General features: G+C 52.1%; 1 long non-coding RNA gene across 1 annotated transcript in view; it reads left to right on the top strand.

Moving 5' to 3' along the window:
- Positions 1–19,308, top strand: part of LOC140395907 (uncharacterized) — a 59,353-nt gene extending 40,045 nt beyond the window's left edge. The window contains exon 2 of the long non-coding RNA XR_011936385.1: positions 18,817–19,308. This is a non-coding gene — a long non-coding RNA (uncharacterized lncRNA). The remainder of the gene's footprint in view (positions 1–18,816) is intronic.
- The last annotated feature ends 2,788 nt before the right edge of the window (positions 19,309–22,096 follow it).

The following is a 22,096-nucleotide window of genomic DNA, read 5'->3' as shown; positions in this document are numbered from 1 at the left end:
ATTCCTATCACTAAAAGGCCTATACTTAGCTTCGGTATTGGCCCACCAGGTCAGGGGAACAAATGGCCTTTCGTTCAGGTCCTGAGTCTGCGGGGTTCAAAAGCTGGTATGGACTTGTAGCTAGGAGCGCCTATCTCGTAGCGAGCGTTGACTGGAGACTTACTTGTTTGATGTGGCCGCTTGGGCAGGTCACGCTCAGGGGTTGATTCAAGTTGCTGAGTGACCCTGTCAAGAAGGACGATTTGAACTTGGGGGCTTTACTTTATAGTCCCCAGGGGCTTCCCGCCCTTCGGGGCGGACCCCATACCTGGTTCCAAATGATTGGACTGCGTTCCGATCATTTGGATCGATTTCTCCAATACTGGAGCTGTTCCCTGATCGCTGGGCAGTCCCTAAATGTCCGTTGGCCTTCCTTTGACTTGGCACCTGCTGGCGCCGAGGAGTCTGGCTTGGCTTTATTCACCTTGAGTGTTGCAATTGTGCCTTGGAATTGCTCATTACTATGCAGGTGGCTGCTGGTTTCAGTGCTGTCTGGTTTTTGCAAGTTTCAATACACATGATTTCTACACTTGCTCAATTTTGCCTGTGTTGGCTGAATTTCCCTTCAGTCTTTGCAGTTCTCCATTTTAAGTCAGGAAGTGGTCAACCCAGGTGGCTACAACTGACCCCCATCAGTTGACGTTTTCTGATGATGCAGCTTCATATTCAGCTCACTATGGATTGGATTGGATTGGATTTGTTTATTGTCACGTGTACCGAGGTACAGTGAAAAGTTTTTATCTGCGACCAGCTCAAACAGATCATTTAGTACATGAAAATAAAAGAAAATAAAAATAAAATACATAGAAGGGCAACACAAGGTACACAATGTAAATTCATAGACACCGGCATCGGGTGAAGCATAAAGGAGTGTAGTATTAATCAGGCCAGTCCATAAGAGGGTCATTTAGGAGTCTGGTAACAGTGGGGAAGAAGCTGTTTTTGAGTCTGTTCGTGCGTGTTCTCAGACTTTTGTATCTCCTGCCCGATGGAAGAAGTTGAAAGAGTGAGTAAGCCATATGGGAAGGGTCTTTGATTATGCTGCCTCCTTTCCCAGGTAGCGGGAGGTGCAGATCGAGTCAATGGGTGGGAGGCAGGTTCGAGTGATGGACCGGGCTGTGTTCATGACTCTCTAAAGGTTCTTGCGGTCTTGGACCGAGCAGTTGCCATACTAGGCTGTGATGCAGCCAGATAGGATACTTTCTATGGTGTGCCTGTAAAAGCTGGTAAGAGTCAGTGTGGAACGGTGACAATTGTCACCTGCACAGTGACAATTTATATTAGATCTGCCTGCAGATTAATGGGATCAAAACCTTCCATACTCTAAGGATCCTATTGGTTTGCGTTGCACTTCCAATAGACATAGGCGGGAGTTTTACCTGTTATTCTGCAGAGTGCAGCAGTGGGCTGGAAAGATGGCCTTTACCACAGGAATGTAGCACGACATCTCGCTGGCGTCAACTGGAGCCCGCCGCACCAGAAACTTGGAGTTTGAAAGTTGACGCATGTTTAAAAGCCACGCCGGCGCACAAAATGGAATCCCCCCACCACCACAACCACCTCCCCCTCCTCCTCCGACACTGCCCTTAAGTCAACGTGATTCTTGGACCACTGGGACTATTTCTGGGGAAGTTGGAATTGTACAAGAGGGACGGTCTACAACTGAACCAGAGTGGGACTAACATCCTTGTTAGTGGATTTGCTAGTGTGGTTGGGAGGAGTTTAAACAAATTCGGCAGTGGAAGGGGGCGCAGTATAACATAGAAAAGCAATCAGGTCAGCTGGAATAGAACATAGAACATAGAACGATACAGCGCAGTACAGGCCCTTTGGCCCACGATGTTGCACCGAAACAAAAGCCATCTAACCTACACTATGCCATTATCATCCATATGTTTATCCAATAAACTTTTAAATGCCCTCAATGTTGGCGAGTTCACTACTGTAGCAGGTAGGGCATTCCACGGCCTCACTACTCTTTGCGTAAAGAACCTACCTCTGACCTCTGTCCTATATCTATTACCCCTCAGTTTAAAGCTATGTCCCCTCGTGCCAGCCATTTCCATCCGCGGGAGAAGGCTCTCACTGTCCACCCTATCTAACCCCCTGATCATTTTGTATGCCTCTATTAAGTCTCCTCTTAACCTTCTTCTCTCAAACGAAAACAACCTCAAGTCCATCAACCTTTCCTCATAAGATTTTCCCTCCATACCAGGCAACATCCTGGTAAATCTCCTCTGCACCCGCTCCAAAGCCTCCACGTCCTTCCGATAATGCGGTGACCAGAACTGTACACAATACTCCAAATGCGGCCGTACCAGAGTTTTGTACAGCTGCAACATGACCTCATGACTCCGGAACTCAATCCCTCTACCAATAAAGGCCAACACTCCATAGGCCTTCTTCACAACCCTATCAACCTGGGTGGCAACTTTCAGGGATCTATGTACATGGACACCTAGATCCCTCTGCTCATCCACACTTCTAAGAACTTTACCATCAGCCAAATATTCCGCATTCCTGTTATTCCTTCCAAAGTGAATCACCTCACACTTCTCTACATTAAACTCCATTTGCCACCTCTCAGCCCAGCTCTACAGCTTATCTATATCCCTCTGTAACCTGCTACATCCTTCCACACTGTCGACAACACCACCGACTTTAGTGTCGTCTGCAAATTTACTCACCCACCCCTCTGCGCCTTCCTCTAGGTCATTGATAAAAATGACAAACAGCAACGGCCCCAGAACAGATCCTTGTGGTACGGCACTTGTAACTGAACTCCATTCTGAACATTTCCTATCAACCACCACCCTCTGTCTTCTTTCAGCTAGCCAATTTCTGATCCACATCTCTAAATCTCCCTCAATCCCCAGCCTCCGTATTTTCTGCAATAGCCTACCGTGGGGAACCTTATCAAACGCTTTACTGAAATCCATATACACCACATCAACTGCTCTACCCTCGTCTACCTGTTCAGTCACCTTCTCAAAGAACTCGATAAGGTTTGTGAGGCATGACCTACCCTTCAACAAAGCCATGCTGACTATCCGTGATCATATTATTCCGATCTAGATGATTATAAATCTTGTCTCTTATAATCCCCTCCAAGACTTTACCCACTACAGATGTGAGGCTCACCGGTCTATAGTTGCCGGGGTTGTCTCTGCTCCCCTTTTTGAACAAAGGGACCACATTTGCTATCCTCCAGTCCTCTGGCACTATTCCTGTAGCCGATGATGACATAAAAATCAAAGCCAAAGGTCCAGCAATCTCTTCCCTGGCCTCCCAGAGAATCCTAGGATAAATCCCATCAGGCCCCGGGGACTTATCTATTTTCAGCCTGTCCAGAATTGCCAACACCTCTTCCCTACGTACCTCAATGCCATCTATTCTAATAGCCTGGGTCTCAGCATTCTCCTCCACAATATTATCTTTTTCCTGAGTGAATACTGACGAAAAATATTCATTTAGTTTCTCTCCTATCTCTTCAGACTCCACACACAACTTCCCAACCCTGTCCTTGACTGGTCCTACTCTTTCCCTAGTCATTCGCTTATTCCTGACATACCTATAGAAAGCTTTTGGGTTTTCCTTGATCCTACCTGCCAAATACTTCTCATGTCCCCTCCTTGCTCGTCTTCGCTCTCTCTTTAGATCCTTCCTCGCTATCTTATAACTATCCATCGCCCCAACTGAAACTTCACACCTCATCTTCACATAGGCCTCCTTCTTCCTCGTAACAAGAGATTCCACTTCTTTGGTAAACCACGGTTCCCTCGCTCTACGCCTTCCTCCCTGCCTGACCGGTACATACTTATCAAGAACACGCAGTAGCTGATCCTTGAACAAGCTCCACTTATCCAGTGTGCCCAACACTTGCAGCCTACTTCTCCACCTTATCCCCCCCAAGTCACGTCTAATGGCATCATAATTGCCCTTCCCCCAGCTATAACTCTTGCCCTGCGGTGTATACTTATCCCTATCCATCATTAACGTAAATGTCACCGAATTGTGGTCACTGTCCCCAAAGTGCTCTCCTACCTCCAAATCCAACACCTGGCCTGGTTCATTACCCAAAACCAAATCCAAAGTGGCCTCGCCTCTTGTTGGCCTGTCAACATATTGTGTCAGGAAACCCTCCTGCACACACTGTACAAAAAACGACCCATCTAATGTACTCGAACTATATCTTTTCCAGTCAATATTTGGAAAGTTAAAGTCTCCCATAACAACTACCCTGTTACTTTCGCTCTTATCCAGGATCATCCTTGCCATCCTTTCCTCTACATCCCTAGAACTATTTGGAGGCCTATAGAAAACTCCCAACAGGGTGACCTCTCCCTTCCTGTTTCTAACCTCAGCCCATACTACCTCGGAAGATGAGTCCCCATCTAGCATCCTCTCCGCCACCGTAATACTGCTCTTGACTAGCAGCGCCACACCTCCCCCTCTTTTGCCTCCTTCTCTGAGCTTACTAAAACACCTAAACCCCGGAACCTGCAACATCCATTCCTGTCCCTGCTCTATCCATGTCTCCGAAATGGCCACAACATCGAAGTCCCAGCTACCAACCCATGCTGCCAGTTCCCCTACCTTATTTCGTATACTCCTGGCATTGAAGTAGACACACTTCAAACCACCTACCTGAACACTGGCCCCCTCCTGCGACGTCAAATCTGTGCTCCTGACCCTTATACTCTCATTCTCCCTTACCCTAAAACTACAATCCAGGTTCCCATGCCCCTGCTGCATTAGTTTAAACCCCCCCAAAGAGCACTAACAAATCTCCCCCCCAGGATATTTGTGCCCCTCAGGTTCAGATGTAGACCATCCTGTCCGTAGAGGTCCCACCTTCCCCAGAAAGAGCCCCAGTTATCCAGAAATCTGAATCCCTCCCGCCTGCACCATCCCTGTAGCCACGTGTTTAATTGCTCTCTCTCCCTATTCCTCATCTCACTATCATGTGGCACGGGCAACAACCCAGAGATAACAACTCTGTTTGTTCTAGTTCTGAGCTTCCATCCTAGCTCCCTGAAAGCCTGCCTGACATCCTTGTCCCCTTTCCTACCTATGTCGTTAGTGCCAATGTGGACCACGACTTGGGGCTGCTCCCCCTCCCCCTTAAGGACCCGGAAAACACGATCCGAGACATCACGTACCCTTGCACCTGGGAGGCAACATACCAAACGTGAGTCTCTCACGCTCCCACAAAATCTCCTATCTGTGCCCCTGACTATCGAGTCCCCAATTACTAATGCTCTGCTCCTCTCCCCCCTTCCCTTCTGAGCAACAGGGACAGACTCCGTGCCAGAGGCCCGTACCCCATGGCTTACCCCTGGTAAGTCCCCCCCCCAACAAGTATCCAAAGCGGTATACTTGTTTCTCAGGGGAACGACCGCAGGGGATCCCTGCACTGACTGCTTCTTCCCAGTCCCTCTTACAGTTACCCATCTATCTCCAATCATTGGTGTAACTAATTCCCTGAAGCTGCTATCTATGACCCCCTCTGCCTCCTGAATGATCCGAAGTTCTTCCAACTCCAGCTCCAGTTCCCTAACTCGGTCTTGGAGGAGTACAGCGGTAGTAAGTTTCAGGAGAATAAGGCAAGGCCGAATGGCCTCTACTTTAATACCCGGAGTATTACAGGTAAAACGGATGAGTTAAGGGCGAGGGTTGACACATGGAATTATGATTTAGTAGCCATCACAAAGACATAGTTGAGGGAGGATTGGCAGCTTACTATTCCGAGATACAGAATCTCCAGGAGGGACAGGGGAGAGGACAGAAGAGGGTGAGGCATTGACTATTAGTTAAAGTAAGGAGAGATGAGTAAGGAGTGGGCAGCACAGTAGCACAAGTGATTAGCTCTGTGGCTTCACAGCTCCAGGGTCCCAGGTTCGATTCCCCGCTGGGTCACTGTCTGTGCGGAGTCTGCACATCCTCCCCGTATGTGCGTGGGTTTCCTCCGGGTGCTCCGGTTTCCTCCCACAGTCCAATGACGTTGCAGGTTAGGTGGATTGGCCATGCTAAATTACCCTTAGTGTCCAAAAAGGTTAGGAGGGGTTATTGGGTTACGGGGATAGGGTGGAAATGAGGGCTTAAGTGGGTCGGTGCAGACTCTATGGGCTGAATGGCCTTCTTCTGCACTGTATGTTCTATATTCTATATCTATGATATCTTGGGGTGGCATCAAATGAAGCTTTGTGGGTAGACCTTAAGAATAAAAAAGGGACAGCCACATTGCTTCGGTGATTATTATAGACCCCCAGATAGTCAGTGGGAAATAGAGGAGTAAATAGGTGTGCAATTTGCAGAAGTGTGTAAAAATAAAAATAGGGTAATCATAGTGGGTGATTTCAACTTTCCCAACATTAATTGGGATAGTCACTGTGTTAAGGACTAAGATGGAGCAGAGTTCGTAAAATGTATACAAGAGAACCTTTTAGCTCAAAATGTGGAGAGTCCAACAAGGGCTGATGCAGAGCTGGACCTAATTCTGGGGAATTAAGCCAGACAGGTGGGTGATGTGATGGTGGGGGAGCATTTTAGTAATAGTGACCACAACATGGTGCAATTTAAGTTTATTATGGACAAGGAAATAGACAAATTGCAGAAAAAGGTCATGGATTGGGGGAGAGCAAACTTTAGTAAAATAGGGCAGGATCTGGCCAAGGTAGATTGGAACAAGTTACTGGTGGGGAGATCTACAGAAGAGCAATGGGGGGGGGGGGGGGGCGTTCAAAGAGGAAATGGGGAGGGTACAGCCCAACATGTTCCCTCTTGGGTAATAGGAAGGAGTAACACGCCCAAGAGAACCATGAATGACCAGAGATATTCAGGATACAATGAGAAGGAGGAGAGAGGCTTTTTACAAGTACAAGGGGAGAAAATCAACAGAGGCATTAGTGGAGTACAGAAAGTGCAGAATGAGCTTAAGGAAGCAATTAGGAGAGCAAAGAGGGGATATGAGAAACCTCTAGCTGGCAAAAGTAGGGAAAATCCCAAGATATTCTGTAAGTATATCAATGGGAAGAGGATAACTAGAGAAAAAATAAGGTCCATTAGGGACCAAGGGGAGAATCTGTGGGTGGAGCCAGAGGACATTGGTAGGGTGTTAAATTAATATTTCATATCTGTCTTCACCCAAGGGAATGAGGGTGCAGATATGGAACTCGGGGAGGCAGGCTGTGTGGTTATTGATCAAGTTGTCAGAGGGATGGACAAGGTATTGGAGATATTGGCAGACTTAAACATGGAAAACCTCCAGGTCTGGACGAATTGTGTCTGGGTTTGTTGTGGGAGGCGAGGGAGGAATTTGCAAGGGTCCTAATCCAAATTTTTAATTCTTCTCTGGCCACAGGAGAGGTGCCAGAGATTGGAGAACCACGAATGCGGTCCTAATATTTCAGAAAGGCAGTAGGGATAAGCCAGGGAAGTACAGGCCAGTGAGTCACAAGTCAGTGGTGGAAAACTGTAATGATTTCTAGTATATCATCTTTGTACATGTGAATGATCATATCGAATAGGTTGTAATTACAGCATCCAGCCACTAGATGGAGTAAGAGCACATCTCACAACCTACATGGTGGTCCACATGATCTTGGAGTGAGGTAGTAGAGAGGTGTTATGGGCAAGGCGTTTTCAGAACCCCAAAATGTATCATGGAGTTCAACCAACCTCTCCTTTTAATGTATTTGTTGCTTTTCCTAGCACACGGCTTTTTCCCTAGGTGTGGGATTACAATTAAGGACACGTGGGTTTTTAAAACCAAAACACTGTTTATTCATGAACTCAACTTAACATCTGAAATAAACATTGGATCTCTTAACACCCCTTACTTCAAAGATAACTCAGAAAATATTGCAACAGTAAATAACTCCTTAAAATGTTCCTTCAAACTTCCAAGAGACTTAACACCTTTAAACAGTATCACATCAGGTTAAAGGATATATACGTTTTCTGTAGAATGGCAGAGATATAGTAGCTTGGTTGATTTCAGCTCCAGCCCCTTGCTTTCTTCCTGCAGCTCTCTGGACACACACAGACACACACAAACTGCTTTTTCCAACTGGCTTTCTCCCTCCAAGCAACTCACAGCAAACCAGAACTTCTCAAGCTGCTGTCTCAAACTGGCTTTCTCCTTTTAATCAGCTCACAGCAAAACAGTCAGGCACTTTGAAACTGCTCTCAACAAAACCAGCCAGGCACTTTTCAAAACTGAAACTTCAAAATTAACTGAGCTGAGCTCCACCCACTCTATGACATCACTGTTTTCTTAAAGGTACATTGCTTAAACATCCAGTTCTTAAAGGCACTCTCGCATAACAAGAGGGCTGGAGACAGTCGTGTTTTTCAGTAGTTCTGTGTATTGTAGTTATTTGACCTAATACAGGCTTTTTCGGCATACTTAAGAATTCACAATTTATAGCGTAGTGTAAATAAATTGACTTTGATTTAATATTAAGTCTGCACATTCTTTGTAGCAACACTACAACCTTAATAATATTAATTTAAACAAACAAAGAACATCACATGGTACCAGGATATAGGCTTCAGAAGGAAAGGAGTATTTAGATCTAGCAACTCGACAGAAAACATCGAAGAAATAAAACATTGTACGAAAATCGAAAAAGCCAAAGACCGACTGCAAAGAAAATGATGAACCTCGTGGCAGATAAAAGATGGAAGGTTTGAAGACTCCACAATACCTGCGCACATCGGGTAAGTAGATGTGAACAGGAGTGTTTTTAGACAGCAGTTCACGCTGTATGTGCAGGCTCTTGGCTTACAAGATGCTTCAGCCGAGAGAAAAAGGACACTTTTTTTAACAGTAGTGGGTCTCCAGGCAATTGAATTGTTTAACTCTTTTCAATTTGACACGGAGGAGGATGAAAAGAGCTATAAGAATGTAATAGAGCAATTTGATTGTCATTGTAACCCTCAGACAAATGAGATCTTCGAAAGGTATATATTTCATATGCGTGTGCAGAAAATGGGCAACACAATAGATAGCTTTGTCACGGATCTGAAGTTAAAAGCGCAGACCTGCAACTTTGCAGAGCTACATGATTCCTTTGTCAGAGGCCAGATCGTGTAGGGCCTCCAGAGCGATAAATCTTGTGAGCATCTGTTAAGAGAGTCCAAATTAAAGCTCGCTCTTGCACTTAAAATATGCAAAGCAAGCGAAGTAGCATTGAAAAGAATAACGGAGATTCAGGGCAGCACGGTGGCGCAGTGGGTTAGCCCTGATGCCTCACGGCGCCGAGGTCCCAGGTTCGATCCCGTCTCTGGGTCACTGTCCGTGTGGAGTTTGCACATTCTCCCCGTGTATGAGTGGGTTTTGCCACCACAACCCAAAGATGTGCAGGCTAGGTGGATTGGACTCACTAAAATGCCCTTAAATGGAAAAAAAATGAATTGGGTACTCTAAATTTATTAACAAAAAGAATAACAGAGATTCACCTCCATGAAAATGGCGCAAAAACAGCAGCTCCCAGCGATGACATTAATTCTGTGTCGCAGGTCAACCAAAAACATGCGGTGAGATTTTCCACTCCCGCGCTGGTTGGGAGAATCGCCTGGGCCGCCAAAATTTCCCGCGACGCCAGTCCGACGCCCTCCTGCGATTCTCCCAAGCGGCGGGAATGGCCCCGTCAAGTTCCGCGAGCCGCAGGCCGGAGAATCGCCCAAGACACCCAAAATGGCGATTCTCCGGCAACCCCGCTATTCTCAGGCCCGGATGGGCCGAGCGGCCAGCCCAAAACGGCAGGTTCCGCCGGCGCTGTCCACACCTGGTCGCTGCTGTCGGGAACAGCGTGGGAACGCTGGGGGGTCGGCTTGCGGGGGGGGGGGGGAGTGGGAATCCTGCACCGGGGGGTACCTCAAATGTGGGCTGGCCGGCGATCGGTGCCCACCGATCGTCGGGCCGTCCTCTCTGAAGGAGGACCTCCTTCCTTCCGCGGCACCGCAAAATCTGTCCGCCACCTTCTTGCGGGGCGGACTCAGAGAGGACGGCAACCGCGCATGCACGGGTGATGCCAGTTATGCGTCGCCGGCCGCGTCATCTATGCAGCGCCGCCTTTCCACGGCGACAAGGCCTGGCGCGTGTAGATGACGCGGCCCCGCTCCTAGCCCATTATCGGGCCCTGAATCGGTCGGGATAGGGGCCGTTTCGCACCGTCATGAACCGTGACGGCGTTCACGACAGTGTGGGCTCTTCGGCGCGGGAGTGGAGAATCCCGCCCATGGTCTGAGCGGCCATTTTAGAAAAAATGTTGGAGCCACCATTTCGTGTAAGGCGGGTGGAAAGACCCACCCTCTACGAAAATCTTCTGCATATGGAAAACTATGTGCCAAATGTGGCAAAAAGAACCATTTTGTGATGTAACCTTCAAAATTTGCAAAGAAAGGGAGATGTAATGATATCTAGTATATCATCTTTGTATATATGAATGATCATGTAGAATAGTGTGTAATTACAGCATCCAGCCACTAGATAGAATAAGAGCACATCTCATAACCCACACGGTAGTCCACATGATCTTGAAGTGAGCTAGTAGAGAAGGTTGGAGACAGTCGTGTTTTTCAGTAGTTCTGCGTATTGGAATTATTTGATCGAGGTCCCACATGGGAGACTTACAAAGAAGGCAAATGCACAGGGGATACAGGGGAACTTGATAAGGTGGATTCAAAGCTGGCTGAGCTGTAGGAAACAGAGGGTGATATCAGACGGCTGCTTTAGTGACCGGAAGCCAGTGTCCAGTGGCGTACCACAGGGATCTGTGCTGGGTCCCCTATTGTTCGTAATTGATATAAATGACTTAGATGACTATGTGGGGGGGTCAGTAAGTTTGCGGATGACACAAAGATAGCCTGGGTGGTTAACAGTGAGGTTGACAGTCTTGGGTTATAGGAAGATATAAATGGGATGGTTAAATGGGCAGAAAGGTGGCTGATGGAATTTAATCCTGAAAAGTGTGAAGTGTTACACTTTGGAAGGAGCAATTTGACAAGGAAATATTCAATGAATGGCACCACACTGGGAAGTCCTGAGGAACAAAGAGACCTTGGCGTGTTTGTAAATAGATCTCTGAAGGCAGAGGGCAGGTGGTGAAAAAGGCATATGGGACACTCGCCTTCATCAATCGTGGCATAGATTACAAAAGCAAGGAAGTCATGTTGGAGTTGTATGGAACATTGGTGAGGCCACAGCTGGAGCACTGTGAGCAGTTCTGGTCGCCACATTATAGGAATTGCATTGGAGGGAATGCAGAGGTGGTTCAGGGGAAGTTGCCTGGAATGGAACATGTAAGTTATGAAGAGAGGTTGGATAGGCTTGGGTTGTTTTCGCTGGAGCAGAGAAGATTCAGGGGTGATCTGATTGATGAGGGGCATGGACAGGGTGGCGAGAGAGCAGCTGTTCCCCTTCGTTGTAGGGTCAGTCACGATGGGACTCAAGTTCAAGGTGTGGGGGGGGGGGGGGGGAAGTTCAAGGGGATTTGAGGAAAACGGGGCGGGATTCTCCGACCCCCCCGCCGGGTAGGAGAATCGCCGAGGTGCCGCACGAATCGCGCCACACTGCCCCGACGCCGGGACGCGAATCTCCCACCCCGGTGAAAACGGCCGCGCGCGAATGGCGCCGGGCCGCACGGAGACTCGCGGCAAATGGCCGTAGCGGCGATTCTCCGGTGGGCCAGCGATTCTCCAGCCCGGACGGGCCGAAGTCCCGCCGGCGCGACCAGAAGTCAGGCCAGCACCATTCCAATATGCTATAAAACAGCGTCAGCCAGTCGTGCTGGCTGACGCTCCGGGGGGAGGTGGGTGACGATGTGGGGAGGCACCCCCCCCCCGGGAGGGGCGGGTGCTGTGCAACGGCGTTGGGGGGTGGGGACCATGCCCACCAGGATGCCCGTGGAGCGGGGTTCGCCGCTGTTGCCCAGATGCCCATGGTGCAGGGGGTGATCGATGGAGTGCACATCGCCATTAGGCCCACCTCGGAGGAAAGGGCCATGTGCCTAAACAGGAAGGGTACACATTCAATGAACGTGCAGGTTGTCTGTGACCACAGGATGACAATCCTGCACGTCTGCGGTAGGTACCCTGGCAGGGTGAAATGAAAATGAAAATCGCTTATTGTCACAAGTAGGCTTCAATGAAGTTACTGTGAAAATCCCCCGGTCGCCACATTCCGGCGCCTGTTCGGGGAGGCTGGTATAGGAATTGAACCGTGTTGCTGGCCTGCCTGGGTCTGCTTTGAAATCCAGCGATTTAGCCCAGTGTGCTAAACCAGCCCCTGATTCCTTTATACTGGCCCAATCGTTCATCCCTGCCATGTTCGAGGGACATCTCCCCCCCCCCCCGGCTGCGGGGCTGGTTGCTGGGCGACAGGGGTTAGCCGTTGCGGCCATGGCTGATGGCCTATACGGAGGCCACAGACCAACGCGGAGCAAAGCTACAACGATGCCCATGCAGCGACCAGGGGTGTGGGCGAGAGGTGCTTTGGGCTGCTCAAGATGCGCTTCAGATGCCTGGACCGCTCTGGAGGGGCCTCCAGTATCTGTCGGAGAGGGTCGGCCGCATCGTCGTGGTCTGCTGCGTCCTGCACAACATAGCCCAACATAGCCCAGCAGAGGGGCGATGTGCTAGAGGAGGACGGCGGTCAGGATGAGGGGAAATCCTTCCCAGGTGAGGGGGTGTCGAGGGGGGAGCTGGTGCACGGGACATGGGGGCTGGGCAGGAACACGAGGCTGCCTGGCGCCACCGACTGGGTCAGGAGGCACAGGAGGCGCTGGTAGCTGCCGTTTCGGTGACCACGGTGGGCGGCAGTAGTGATGGGTATGGGCACAGGCAGCGGGTTCGGCACCTCCACAACGGACGACCACCCTCACCTCCCCCACCCCCACCACCACCACAACACCCGCATGCACACCACCCCTCCATGACACATCCGCCCGCGGCACAACGGGATGGGGGCACGGCCGATGGTGTACACGGGTCTGCTACAAGGCATGGAGGATGATGACAGCTGCTCTGCGATGGGCTCCGAGCCATACATCGTTCGGCAATGTCTGACTCACGGCCACATCACGACCCTCCACCTGGGTGGACTCTGTGCGCAGCCCTGACACTGCATTTCATGGCCCTGTCATATGAACCGTGGGGGGGGGGGCGTGGAGAGGCATGGGGGGGGCAGTGGGGGGGATGGGGAGGGCCGCAATTCACATCCACCGGAGCCCAACCTCTATCGCGGCACCCCTCACACTGGCACACAGTCCCCACCTCACCCCCGCATGCATCGGACAGAGTACAGAGGCAGTTTGCATAGGTGTGGAATCTGTTTAATAACAGACGTACATGTGCCCTAACCCATCTAACTAATCCGTGCCCTGCACCCGTGTCAACTAACGCATCCATGTCAACCTTTCTGGCCTTACGGGCCCTATGACTACGGCTAGGTGTCCCCCAGACGGTACAGCAGAACTGGAGGTGGACTCCTGTGATTCCTGCCCTGTGACTGGGGTCCCCATCGGCGGCCATTTCCTGGGGCGGCCCGGCCTGGATGGGCAATTGGGATGGCGTGGTGCCGCCCTGTTCTGCCCGCTGCCCACCAGGTGCACCAGGGGCGGTGGGGAGGGGCAGAAGTGGCGCGGTGTTCCGGGACCCCCCCTGCAGGGGGATCCAGGACCGGCCCCATCACCTCCTCCCCCCCCCGGGATGCCCAGTGGCCCCCGGGGCTCTCCATGGGATGGGGGTGCGGGCGGATCCAGCACCTGGGGCACCGGCATCTCCTGGCGCTGCTAGTCCCGGAGGCCCGGGCTGGTATCAACCAGGGTCTGGATGTTCACGGCCATGGAGCTCAGGGAGTGCGGCATCCGTGTCTGGCTCTGTACAACGCTCTGTACAACACCCGGCCAATGGCGCTGATGCAGTCAGCGATGGTTTGCAGAGACTGGGCCATTGCCTGCTGGGACTGGACCGTGCCCTGCAGATACTGGGCCACGGCCCGCTGAAACTGGGCCGTGGCCTGCTGGGACTGGGTCGTGGCCTGCTGAGACTGGGTCGTGGCCTGCTGGGACTGGATCATGGCCTGCTGGGACTGGGCCATGGCCTGCTGGGACTGGGCCGTGGCCTGCTGGGACTGGGCCGTGGCCTGCTGGGACTGGGACGTGGCCTGCTGGGACTGGGTTATGGCCTGCTAGGACTTGGCCGTGCCCTGCAGAGACTGGGCCATGGCCTGCTGGGACTGGGCCATGGCCTGCAGATACTGGGCAATGGCCTGCTGGGACTGGGCCGTGGCCTGCAGATACTGGGCCATGGCCTGCTGGGACTGGGCCGTGGCCTGCTTGGACTGGGTCATGGCCTGCTGGGACTGGGCCGTGGCCTGCTTGGACTGGGCCGTGGCCTGCTGGGACTGGGCCAGGTTGTTGAGCGCCTCTGCGATGTTCAGCTGGCTGTGGCCTATGGCTTTCTGTGCGACGGCAGCCCTGTCCCGGGCCGCGTAGGCCGGGTGCCCGGATAGCCCCAGGCCTTGCGGGCTCAGACCCATGCCCGACACCATCGCCACCATTGTCTCCACCGCGGACGCCACCCGTGCGGTGTCGGCCTGTGTGGCACTCATGACCGGCACCATTTCCTGCTCCTGGATGCGGATGCACTCCTGCACCTGCGTCTGCAGGTGCTGGAAGCCGGCTGTCACCTACTCACGCCCTTGGGTCCCCGACTGCATCGGGTCTATGGTTGGGCGGGGGAACTCCAGGGACCCGGGACATGTCCGGGCGACAGGTGTTTTCCGGGGCTGGGCTGCCCTCCCACCATCCAGCCTCTCGGCTGCTCCTACCTCCACCACTAACATGGCCAACCGAGGTGAGTGTCTCTGCGATGGCAGGGGGGTGGAGGAGATAGCTGTGACGCAACCTCAGTGTCTTCATCGGACCTGTGGTCGGGGTTTCCCTGGGGTGCCGTGTCCTGTCTGTCCGCCCCTCCGTGTTGGTGTCGTGTGTCGTTGTGTCGTCACTGGACTGGGCCAGGGGGCTGTTGTTGGAGCTGCCCTGCCCGTCGCTGCTAGAGTCCCTGTGGGCTGGCCGCCCAGGCGCTGGGTGCTGGCGGCGTCCGCCAGGTGCTCCAGGTTGGTCACCGCGTGGCCCTGCAGCACGCAATACACCATCATGGTTAGGCAGGTGGAGTCGCAGTACAGGGTGAGGGGAAAGGCTGAGGGGAAAGGGCTGAGGGGGAGGGCTGAGGGGAAAGGGCTGAGGGGGAGGGCTGAGGGGAAAGGGCTGAGGGGGAGGGCTGAGGGGAAAGGGCTGAGGGGGAGGGCTGAGGGGAAGGGCTGAGGGGAAAGGGCTGAGGGGAAAGGGCTGAGGGGGAGGGCTGAGGGGGAGGGCTGAGGGGAAAGGGCTGAGGGGGGAGGGCTGAGGGGGAGGGCTGAGGGGAAAGGGCTGAGGGGGAGGGCTGAGGGGGGAGGGCTGAGGGGAAAGGGCTGAGGGGAAAGGGCTGAGGGGAAAGGGCTGAGGGGGAGGGCTGAGGGGGAGGGCTGAGGGGGAGGGCTGAGGGGAAAGGGCTGAGGGGGAGGGCTGAGGGGGGAGGGCTGAGGGGGAGGGCTGAGGGGGGAGGGCTGAGGGGGGAGGGCTGAGGGGAAAGGGCTGAGAGGGGGAGGGCTGAGGGGGGAGGGCTGAGGGGAAAGGGCTGAGGGGGGAGGGCTGAGGGGAAAGGGCTGAGGGGGAAGGGCTGAGGGGGGAGGGCTGAGGGGGAGGGCTGAGGGGAAGGGGGCCAGGCAGGGGGGGATCTCATTTGGTGGCGTGCCCCCGACCTCTGCATGGCAATCTCCTGGTCCTCGGGTGCACCAGCTATGTCCAGTGTCCTCTGCTCGTGCACGGTGAGCTGGGGCAGGTCAGGTTCACCCCCTCCCGTTCGGGCTCGTCCCGTTGGTTATGGGCGCTCTTTTCCTAGGGGGGGAGGAATAACAGCATTGTTAGGCGGTCCACTGCATGCAGTTGGGTCTATATTGGCATGGGTGCACAGGGCACAGGGCCAACGCGGCTTGTATGGGTGGCTGCAGCCATGTGCCTCACGGCTGTGGCTGTACCATCCCCCGGGGAGGGGGTGGGTGTCACACATGTGGGGGTAAAGGGGTTAGTGCCATGGGCACACTGCTGGGTACTCACCCTGGCTGCCCTCAGTAGGTCGTGGAGCTTTTTGCGACACTGCTCGCCAGTCCTGGGTGTCACTGCGGTGGCACTCACGGCCCCGCCCACCTCCCTCCACAGACGACGGGCCACGTTGGCTGGCACCCTCCGACTGGGCCCAGGGTACAGACTCTCCTCCTCTCCTCGAGGGCGTCCAGCAGCGTCTCCAGCTTGTGGTGTCGCCGGAGCAGAGAATCGCAGCCACCATTTTTACCAAGAGGGTGGTGACGGTCTGGAATGCACTGCCTGGGAGGGTGGTAGAGGCGGGTCGCCTCACGTCCTTTAAAAAGTACCTGGTTGAGCACTTGACACATCATAGCATTCGAGGCTCTGAGACAAGTGCTGGAAAATGGGATTAGGATTGGCAGCTCAGGAGCCTTTCATGCGGCGGTACAGACTCGATGGGCCGAAGAGCTTTTTCTGCGCTGTATTATTCTGTGATTCTGAATGGATTATCTAACCCTCCCCGGGTGGGGAGAGATGATCAGCAGTAGAGCCCTGATAATGAGATTCAACAGTATTACAATGGTGGTTCCGCTACGTCACTGGCGGGGGCGGGGATAATCGCGGCCAGTCTTCCCACCAGAGTGAAGCGTGTATTGGGCCTCTCGCGAGACTTTCTGCTACTATATAGGCTTTTCCCCAGGGTAGAGGGGTCAATTACTAGGGGGCATAGGTTTAAGGTGAGAGGGGCAAGGTTTAGAGGAGATGTACGAGGCAAGTTTTTTACGCAGAGGGTAGTGGGTGCCTGGAACTCGCTGCCGGAGGAGGTAGTGGAAGCAGGGACGATAGGGACATTTAAGGGGCATCTTGACAAATATATGAATAGGATGGGAATAGAGGGATACGGACCCAGGAAGTGTAGAAGATTGTAGTTTAGTCGGGCAGTATGGTCGGCACGGGCTTGGAGGGCCGAAGGGCCTGTTCCTGTGCTGTACATTTCTTTGTTCTTTGTTCTTTGTACCGTCACCATACCAGTCCTTAAAGAAGAGGAGTGGAAAATCCCACCATAGACCATGAGTACAAAACCTTCTATGATTTAGTATCAGCATTTTGTTAAAACCTTCTGCAAAAGACCAACCTTTTGTTTTGTTTTTAACGGCATAAAACATCGCTTTACTGGAGCACTATTAAACTAAATCTGACACTGAGCCATATCAGGAGCTGTTAGCGGAGGTGACCGAATGCTGGATCAAATAGGTGGGCCATTAATGGCCGAGCAATTAAAATTGGGGATGTTCATGAGGTCATAATTGGAGGAGGAAACTGTGCTCTCTGTAAAGATCCCTGCAACAGCCTGTCTGTCATTGTAAGCCTGCTGTGCATGGTTTCAGCAGCAAAGCCATGAGCTATATCATGAGCGGATATACCTGATTGCCCTGTAGTCAGTAAGACACAGACTTGCCATTATGGGATAATTTACCTTGGGAAATATCACCGGTTCAGTAATATTTTCTCGTCACGACCTCAACTCTGTGCTAGACCCAGAGCTTTTTAAATACGACCTGAAAAGCCGTGGGGCGTGAAGTTTCTGCTTGTATCTGATAGTTTTAACAATGCAATCTGGAAGAAATTGGCTGAGCTCGGGCAAAGGACCAATCCATTTCAAACTTTGCTCAGTTTTCCATGACCTTTCTTGATGTTTGTCTATATAGTGACATTCCGCCAATTGTCTTTGTGAGTGTGTGTGGGGGGGGGGGGGGGGGGTGGGGTGGGGGGGGGGGGGGTGGGGGGGGGTTGTTGGGGGTGGGGGGGGGGGCTGTTGGGGGTGGGGGGAGGAATAGCATTTGAGATTGCGCTCATTTACTTAGACATATTTTTGATATCAAATCGTATTTAATTTATTAAAAATAACTGATAAGTATACACTAATGAAACTCTTAACAGGCTCGTTATCGTTCTTTTATGCTATTTTTTGTGATTTTAAGTCCAGTTTTTCACAATGGCAGACTGACCATCTGACTTCAAAATACTTATTTTTGTTGATCAACCTATTTTCCAAGGTTTTATTACTTTATTTATTTATTTATTTATTAATAGTTGCCATTCTTAAATATTTTAAAACATTTAAATATTTAAATATTTGAATATTTAAAATATTCAAAGAAAATATTTTAGGGGAAAGAAAAATTGTGTTCCATTACCCTGTCCAATTGTGCTGTTTCTGGATTGTATTACATTTATGATTATATTAACACAAGCCCAGGTGGCACGGTGGCGCAGTGGTTAGCACTGCTGCCTCACAGCGCTGAGGAACCGGGTTCGATCCCTGCTCCGGGTCACTGTCAGTGTGGAGTTTGCACATTTTCCCGTGGTTGAATGGGTCTCACCCCCACAACCCAATGAGATATGCAGGGTGTGGTAAACACCACTGGTAACACACTACACGTATTACGGTACTGCCACTGTATTCCAGGTACCAGAGTAATCCCAGCCTGCTGGCTCCTCCCAGTGTCTGCTCTCCTGCGCTGCTCCCATTCTGGTTCCAGCTGCAGGAGGCTCATCATCTTGTGCAATAAAGCCTCGATTGTTTCACCATTCTCGTTTCGTGGTCATTGATGGTGCATCAATTTATTGTACAATTTTCCAGGCCCAGCATCGCTACACGTGTGATCCAGGGGTGACGCCATCTTCTCCACCACAAGCCACGTGCGGCCCATGGGCGCCGCCATCTTTGATGTCGTCTGCTATGTGCGCCCTGTGGGTGCCTGCCATCTTGGACCACGCCTCAGGACCCCTGCTCGCCTGGCCATTCACGGCCCGCCAATACCTCCGCCACCGCTGATCAGCCCGGGACCTCCCAACATCTTCCACAGCTCGCTTCCATCACCCTTGATCAGTCTCGGCCCCGCAACCTCGCGACCGCTACAACGACGGTAAAGATCAACAGGCACGAGACAACCTCACAGGATACAGCTACAGAGATAGTTAGAGTGCACAAGGCCTTGAGCACCGTCTCCATGTGGTAGAGAGTTAGTCTGGTCAAGCCAGTCAGAGGTTATCAGTTTAGATTAATAGAGTGTCAACCTACAGCAGATTATGTACAGCAACCAACAGGTTCAATAAAACAGTGTTGGACCATCTCCTGAGTCGGAAGCCTGTTTCTAGTCTCACTGCATCCAGTTGCAGTCAATGTTAAACCAACTCAGATAACACATCAGCCTCCGGATCCCATTCCGTGCAAATCCGGGGGTACTGCGTCGCGACCCTCACCGTTCAGGGCGTAGAGTATAGCAACTTCAGGCTCTACGTCCTCCCCCATCTCTGCGCTGCCCTGTTACTAGGTTTCGATTTTTAATGTCACCTCCAAAGCCTTACTCTGAAATTCGGCGGACCCCTGCCCCCCCCCCCCCCCGCACCATTTGTGGCCACACGACCCTCAAGGTCGAGCCGCCTTCACTGTTCGCAAACTTCACCCGTCGCCACGAGGAGCAGATGGTACAGTGCGCAGGACAGGACCTTCATCAAGTCAGAAGTCCAACGGCTTCTGCGGGAGTGGATCATTGAGGCCAGTAACAGCCCCTGGAGAGCTCAAGTGGTGGTAGTTGTGGTGTTGGGTGTTCTAACACACAGAAGAGCCAACACAGTTGCATATGGTACAACGCTTGTTTATTTAAACTCACTATTTACAACTTGGTCTTTGCACTCTGCACGTGGGGGGCTCCCTGCTTGTGGTGTTTCAACAGCTCTTTCATGCTTCCTTCTCCCCAGACCTACTGACCTCCAGGTGTCGTGCTCGTGCTTTTTATGTGGTTGGTGTTCTTGTCTGTGATTGGTTGTGGTGTTGTGTACTCTGATTTGCCTGTTAGTGTGTCCATCATGATGTGTGTGTTTGAATATCATGACATCCCCCCTTTTTACAAAGATATGTGCCTACGTGGTAATAAATATGATCGTGACGTGAGTGCATCTAAGAGTGTGTGTGTGTCGTGTGCAGCATGTGTCTATGACGGAACTATGTACATGGGGCGATGTCGAGTGCGTCACATGAATCCAGTTGTACCATAACATAACAGAAATGCGAACGAGAGAAGAAGAAAAAAAATTTTGAACAGTTGTCCAGTCAGACGACATCTGGAACGATAAACAACAACAGGTTATCATGTAAAATTGTCCAACTTATTAAACATATGAACTGTATTATAAGTCCATTCTAATGGGTTTGCGACGAATTCGGGTTGACCGCCTTAAGGGTGGATCAAGAACCACCGGCTGCTGTGCAGGCATGGCCATGGGTGGCGATGGAAAGGGCGTGATGTGCGGCAGCTCCACAAAGTCATCCTCGGAAGCCTGTTGAGGATCTGGCGTGTTGTGTGGCTGTGAACGTGGAAGTCGGCGAAGGGCGCGCCGATTGCGGCGACGCACGGAACCATCCGGCATGCGAACCAGGAACGAGCGGGGAGCCACTTGTCGGAGGACTTCGGCCGGTGCTGACCAGCCACCATACGGTTGATGGACGCGTACTTTGTCTCCGGAGGACAGGGGGGGCAGGTCCGTCGCTCGTGTGTCGTACCGACCTTTCTGGCGATCACGCTGCAGTTGCATGTCCCGAAGAACCGCCTCATGGTCTGTTGTCGGTGCCAGGACGGAAGGTACCGTCGTCCTGAGGGAGCGACCCATTAGTAGCTGCGCTGGCGAGAGGCCCGTGGATAACGGGGCCGATCGATAGGCCAGCAAGGCAAGGTTAAAGTCCGATCCGGCATCAGCCGCCTTGCACAGGAGCCGCTTTGCGATGTGGACACCCTTTTCAGCCTTCCCGTTCGATTGTGGATGCAGAGGGCTGGATGTCACATGAGTGAAACCATATGCTGCGGCAAAGGACGACCATTCACGGCTGGCAAAACAAGGTCCATTGTCTGACATGACAGTCCTTGGAATGCCATGGCGAGCAAACGTTTCCTTGCAGGCCCCAATGACTGCGGACGACGTCAGATCATGGAGAGGCATGACTTCCGGGTAGTTTGAGAAGTAGTCTATAATAACAATGTAATCTCTGCCGAGCGCGTGAAATAGGTCAACACCCACCTTCGCCCAGGGGGACGTCACCATCTCGTGTGGTAGAAGTGTTTCCGGAGGTTGCGCCGGCTGAAACCTCTGACAGGTTGTGCAGTTGAGCACCATGTTGGCTATGTCTTCATTAATACCCGGCCAATATACCGCCGCCCGGGCCCTTCGTCTGCATTTTTCGACACCCAAGTGGCCTTCGTGTAGTTGACGAAGAATCATCTGGCGCACACTGTGTGGAATGACGATCCTATGCGATTTCATAAGGACCCCGTCTATATTGGTGAGATCATCTCGCACATTATAAAACTGGGGGCACTGCCCTTTTAGCCACCCTTCCGTCATGTGGCGCATCACTCGCTGCAGCAGAGGGTCAGTCGCCGTCTCTGCGCGTATGTGGGCCAGACAAGGATCATCAGCTGGCATATTTGCTGCTGTCAGAGTCACGTGTGCCTCAATTTGACGCACGAACCCCTCCGCATCTGGTGGTGTGCTCACTGCTCGGGAAAGAGTGTCCGCCACTATGAGTTCCTTCCCCGGAGTGTAGATCAGTTCAAAATCGTACCTCCTGAGTTTGAGTAAGATGCGCTGGAGGCGAGGAGTCATGTCGTTCAGGTCTTTGTTAATGATGTTGACCAGGGGGCGGTGGTCAGTTTCGACCGTGAATCGTGGCAGGCCATACACATAGTCGTGGAACTTGTCCAGTCCAGTTAACAAGCCCAGGCATTCTTTTTCGATTTGCGCGTAGCGCTGTTCGGTAGGGGTCATGGCTCGTGAGGCATACGCAACCGGGGCCCATGATGACGTGCTGTCTTTTTGCAGGAGTACCGCTCCAATACCAGATTGGCTGGCGTCTGTTGAGATCT

The sequence above is a fragment of the Scyliorhinus torazame genome, chromosome 19, assembly GCF_047496885.1.
Source record: "Scyliorhinus torazame isolate Kashiwa2021f chromosome 19, sScyTor2.1, whole genome shotgun sequence".
NCBI lineage: Eukaryota > Metazoa > Chordata > Chondrichthyes > Carcharhiniformes > Scyliorhinidae > Scyliorhinus > Scyliorhinus torazame.
This window is presented reverse-complemented; position numbering and strand designations above follow the sequence as displayed.